The sequence below is a fragment of the Cupressus sempervirens genome, chromosome 9 (genome assembly GCF_028749045.1).
Source record: "Cupressus sempervirens isolate cs-2001-9-10 chromosome 9, ASM2874904v1, whole genome shotgun sequence".
Classification (NCBI taxonomy): domain Eukaryota; kingdom Viridiplantae; phylum Streptophyta; class Pinopsida; order Cupressales; family Cupressaceae; genus Cupressus; species Cupressus sempervirens.
The window spans coordinates 519,702,067-519,708,284 of NC_143126.1; positions in this window are offsets into that span (position 1 = coordinate 519,702,067).

The window sequence follows — 6,218 nt, forward strand, 5'->3', positions numbered from 1 at the left end:
AACAAAATTTTTTAAAAATGCGTTTCCATATTGGTAAGCGTGTTTAAAGGCCCGTCGACCTGCACTGCTCTGCGGCTGCAGGTGTTACTGCTGCCATAGATAGCAATACCACCTACCACGGCAATGTGGTGGTGGGGCGTGGGAAGTGGTGGCCCTGCCCCACTTTATAATATGTTTTATTTTTAAAAAAAAATTAAAATTTATGCTTTTAATTATATTAGATTTCATAAAAAAGTTTGTTTTAACAATTTCATTTTAAAATATAAATATATATAATTTTTAAAAAATTTAATTATTATGTATTTTTTTAAATTAATATTTTTATAAATTAAATAAAGTTTATTCCAATTAAATACTCATCCCACATAATTTTTTTTATATATTATTATTATTTTTAATTTGATTTCCACATTACTCTGATAGAGGAAATATTATCACCCATCCAAAAATTTTAATTTAGAATTCCATCTTTAAATTCAACCTGTTTTCCAATTAAATCATATTTTGTTTAATCTAGAAAACGAGGGTTTTTGATGACAAGCATTTAATAATTCACAATATTGAAATGTTTAAGCTTTCATCACAAAGAATTCAGATTTACAACCCACAGACACGAAGAAGACAGGAGAGGATAATTGCATAATTAATCAGTGATCAAAACACACAAGACCATACCTAAGCCTGATGCTAATATGCAATCCCCAAAAACTATGAGAGAATTCGCTCCTCGTCAATAACTTCCTTCTGAAAATCTTTCCTAGAATTCTCCTTCTGAAATTCGCTTCCAAAAGTTGTCTCCCAAAATTCCTATCTCCAAAATTCACGGTTCCTTAAAAAATGAACCCCCAAGTTGTGATAAGGAGTTTTCTCCTCAAATCGGGGCACTAATTGTGCATTCACCCGAGAGGACTCCTTGCTCACAAGACTCAAACTCAAAATTAACTTTCCTTAATCTTTCTTTATCTTGCATTAATCTTTTCATGCACATTAACTGGATTATTAAATAATTTTATTTAATTTTTCACTTAACTTCTATTTTTAATTAATTTATTACTTTTAATCCCATGTGCACTTTATGAAATTAAAATAACATTAATATTTTCACTCATTTTATCTTTTTAATTAATTTCTTTTATTTTCAACTCATGCTCGCATCATGAGATCTGGAATCTTTTAATAATTTAATATCTTTTCCACTTTTAATTTATTTTAGAAACTTAATTGATAAAATATTTAATTAACTTAAATAACAATAATATTTAGCATTTATTTAAAAATGAACTCTAAATATATTATTATTAAATTAAATAAATATTATCACGTTCTAAATTTATCCTTAAACTTTTATCTCCAAATTTAATTCTTTTATTTAATTGATTTCTCAATTAATTAAATATTAAAATATCATATTAATTTTTCATTAAATTAAATCATTAATTTAACCTTTTAATTAAACTTAATTAATAGAAAATACACCAAGGACTCATAAACAACGTACAAAACCCATCATAGAAGAGCACATACAAAATCAAACTAAAAGGTTATAATCATGAACTAACGTCATTTAACGCATTCGGAGGGTACTCAACTCAGATACTTGTCTTAATTATCAATTAGGACAAATGGCTAAAGGGTTTAGGATTTGGACTTAAGATTTATCTCCCCTCTCTTACCATTGAGATAATGCGATAGGGTACGCTCATCCTGGCAATTCACGGAAGTTGATACCCGGTACCTGCAACCTGCATAAAATCCACGCATGTATAGACACAATATTTTAAGCTAAACAAGCAATGGCAGGAAGTGGTGCATCATGTAGATCCCGACTAGCAGGTGATTACGACTCCCTTCCTTAACCACATCAAAAACGCCATACATAAAGAAAATAAACACGCACACCATACACATGCAGTATGGGGTAAGTATCCATAAGAAGACACATGTGATAATAAGCCATCTAACTAATCATCATCGACAACTGAAAACACTGAATAATCATCATACATGCATGAAATATAGAGTACCAAGTAATCTCATCATATAATCAACTAAATGTGAAACAATATCTGAAAATTTGAGAGTAATGCTACTTAGGGGTAGGCACTACATCTCTAAACTTTTCCATTTCCACAGAAATCAAACTCTTGTCTCGATACCCAAATCCTAGGTATGAGGGTGCTCAAGTCACTTTCCAACCTTAATGTTGATTTTAAATTTTCTCATACTATCATTCCTTCCCTTTAATCCTTATGCAACTTACCGCCATTGCCTTCACCTTTTTCCTCAATTGCACAACCCTATTCCTTGCATTGGGTATCACTCACTCACAATCCTCTCTTAATCCTAACCCCTACTCCCTCTTGTATTAGACATATCTATCAAATCAACTCATCACTACCTTCTTCCCCCCCTTGTCACCCTCCAAGGGCAAGAAGCAGCTCTTGGATATACTCGCATCGGGACACACCAAATCTATTAAACCATGTCACAGATTCATCAAGCAACAACATTCTACTCCCAGTGCTACTTGGATTCAAATTTAAGCTCAAGCCCCTAGTTTCCCTAGGTCTTACCCTTCTATGATGGACTTCTTTGTACCGAGAAAGGATATCTAGTCCTTCTCTCATCCGTTCATTCTCCTTTCCTCTCTTTATTTTGTTTTGTTTTGTTGCTCATTCATTTTTGGACACCGTTTGGTGCTCCTACTGAGTTGCTTTTCTGCCTTGTTGTATCTTCAAATCCCTTGGACCCCTATTGGTCTTTTGTCAGACACTAATATCATTATCTTATCTTATTAATGCACCCTCTGATTTCAAGTATCTCTAGAGCTCAATCCTTGCTCACTCCAAAATCCAATATCTTTTGAGACCAACCCCCATTATCATGTTTCTTTTCTCATCTATGCACGTGAACATTTTCATCCACTCGCATCTTAGCATTAAATGTGGACTAAATCCCTCAGGTTCAACATATTGACATAAGAGACTCTAATGGTTTCCAAGAGTTCAAACTAAGCATGAAAACCCTTTGGATTCCTAAGGGTGGTTGTGTCTATGTTATTATATTTTATTAAATCCCATGTTTATGTGTCAATATAATCCTATGTAATTATATTTGTTAAATCCTATGTCTATTTGTTATTATATTGCATTTGTCTACATCTAAGTCAATATAATTATTAGATTGCTAGATAGTATAATTATATTATGTATATCATTATTATTATTATTGATAATAAAAATATAATTCTTAAATTTTGAATATAATTATTATATTATTGTAAGTCAATGTAATTATATTCTGTGTTAATTAATTTATAATATAAGAATTATATTTTTGTTATATATTTTTTAGCCAATCTTATTATTTTATATTATACTAATTATATTATTTAAGGGCTCGAGCTTTAGAAGGGGTGTGTCTCTCCTTGGGTTCTATTTGTTTAGTATAAAGGAAGATCAAACTTCCTCTATTTGACACAACTAAGGATGGAAATATACGATCAATCCAATGCTTAAGGGAGATAATCTGAGATTGTCTATGGCAGGGAGGGCAAGTCATTGCCCCGTGATAAATAAGCACCTAAAGTCAACACCATGGCTTCAAGCAATTATTGTTAGAAAATAGCTACCTCACTACAACTTTTTGTCTTTGCACTCACTCAAAATATTAGAAAGTTAACATCTTTTTGTTACTAAACAATTAAAATAAATAGAAATTAATGAAGAGCACTAAAAAATGTTTTAGACTCTATTGAAAGTTTATTTTTGATATTAATAGCAGCCAAAACAAAGGGACTAGCCCACATTAACAACAAGCCCTGCCCATAAAATCAAAAAAAAAAAAAATTGTTAAAAATGTCAAATGACAGATTTTGTGATCACCTTTGAGGATAACTAATTAGAGAAAAATAAAATCTTGGAAGCCCCCCTTTGTCTTGAAGAGGAACAACCTAGCTACTTGTGCCATGCACCCGACATGGACATTCATTAAAAACAATAAACTACATGCCATATCCATTGGTCGATCTCCCTAGATTTCAGTCCCCTTTTTTCTCTCTTTTCTTGGACATGCAAAGTTTAAATTAATGCAGAAGAAATTTAAAATTATGCATGCATGCATACATCATCCATATATAGTTTCTGGGCCAGCCTAATTAAAAAGCTGCATATTTTTACGGAGGGGAATATGTCAATGTGTATTAATGAGAATTCATTTAGATACTTTTAAACAAGCAACTCACTGAATATCCTTCCTATACGGCAACTTTTAAGCAATCCAGAGCAAATTATAAGGCAAATGGTAATAAATCTTACGAATTCGCCGACATAAGGAGTCATTATGAGCATGGTTTTACTACTTGAGCATATTTTACAGCAAGTGATTGCAATTCCTCGATAAGGCAGATTTTGAGAACTGAAAATAGTAGAAGTTAAATTGTAGTAGATCTAAGAATGAAATTAAAGATGAACCGTAGCGGACATAAGGAGCCTTTATGAGCATGTCTTTACTGCTTAAGCAGATTTTGCAACGAGTGATTGCAATTTCTACTAAGGCGGATTTTAAATAGAACTAAGAGCAAAATTGTAAAAAATCTAAGAGGAGAATTAAAGACAAATTGCCGCAGATCTGAGGAGCCTTTCTGAGCAAATAGATCAGCTTATTTCAGATATAATGAGAAAACTATTTTCAAACTCCTTGAATTGTTTAGTCCAGACTTTATGAAGGCTTATTTCAGATGTAATGACCTATGAGCAGAGATTTCTTGAACAGAATTCTCAAGGATTTTTGATCTGACTGAAGAAGAAATTCAAATAATTATTGTATCGTCTTTGGAGGTTAGAGCCTCATTTCCAAAGAGATTAGTATCTCTTGCTCGGTGTTCAATTGTGGGGATTACTGTCACTTTTTGATTGATGCCTATGAAGTTTGCAAACATTGTAATTAGTTTCTTGTGCTTTCATGCTGCAAAGGTGTCCTTGAAAATCATGTGTTCTTGTGTTTCTACTCGCTACATTTTGCATCTATGACTTATTACATTTTGAAGTATTACTAATGTGATTAATTAGGTTTTGAAAAGCAAACAGTATTTTTTATTTATTTTTGTATCCGCAAACCCCCGTGCCTGCACCAATTACCGAGTGTTGAAATTTAATTGTACCTCTGGCAGGCTTATTGGGTGCACCAGTCAATTTTCTTTAGCAGTTACAGTTTAGCCCACTAGTTTTGGGATATCTGTATCTCTCAATTCTAGTTTGGGAACCATTTTTTGTGAATTGAATTAGCCCACGAGTTTTGTTTTCTATTGTTTTCTACTTTTTCCCCTTCATTAGTTTGAGTTCAATGATAATCGTGAGTTAGGGACAGTCCAACTGAAATTGTACTGTATCTTGAAGTGCATTACCTAATCCTTTATGTAGATATTGGTTGATGGTCGATAACTCACACCCTTCTCAGCTCTAAATTGAAATGGTCGTGTATGCATTGTGAGAGAATTTTTTTTTTTTTGTAGATTTTGTATTTGGAGTTTTAGTAAACCAGAGATGAAGTTTTGGCAATCGTTCATTCAGTTATATCTATTTGCTTTCCGTAATCTGTGTACTTAGATTTTTGCATCGGATAAACTGTTTCAAGTGGTTTGTATTCTGTTTTTCATTCCTGTAGGAATTAGATTACAGTGCAGTATCTGTTTAGCATGATTTAGAAAATTGAACAATTAGATATTGGAATGTTCGAAATTTTGTTCCTCGAGCTCCTTAAGCTACAAACAATGCAGCTGAAACAAAAATGATTGTCAAGGAACTCATTTTGAAGATAATTTTGGCATGCCAAAACTCAAGGGTGAAGACTATATAGAGATTCTCATATTCACTATGAAAGACAATTCAGTGGCTGTCAGCTAAGGTTTGCAATTTTGAGGCAAAACTATTGTTAGGAAGCATGAAGGTGTCTCCTTTTCGTGCCGATCATGTATGGCTAATGGCTAATGGTGAATTTGACTTCCTGATTCTCGGTTTATTTTTCTACACCCTTGTACAATCTTTGAGATCGACTGACCTCACACCACTTCTATGCTGGTTCAGATACTGTTATTGGTAGAATGAATTATCATTAAGAGATCTGGCAGAGATCTGTTGTCACAGGCTCTTCACTCTCCATCTCCGGAAGCAGCCATGCCAACATCAATGGGTTAAAAATACTGGTTTACTCCCATGCTT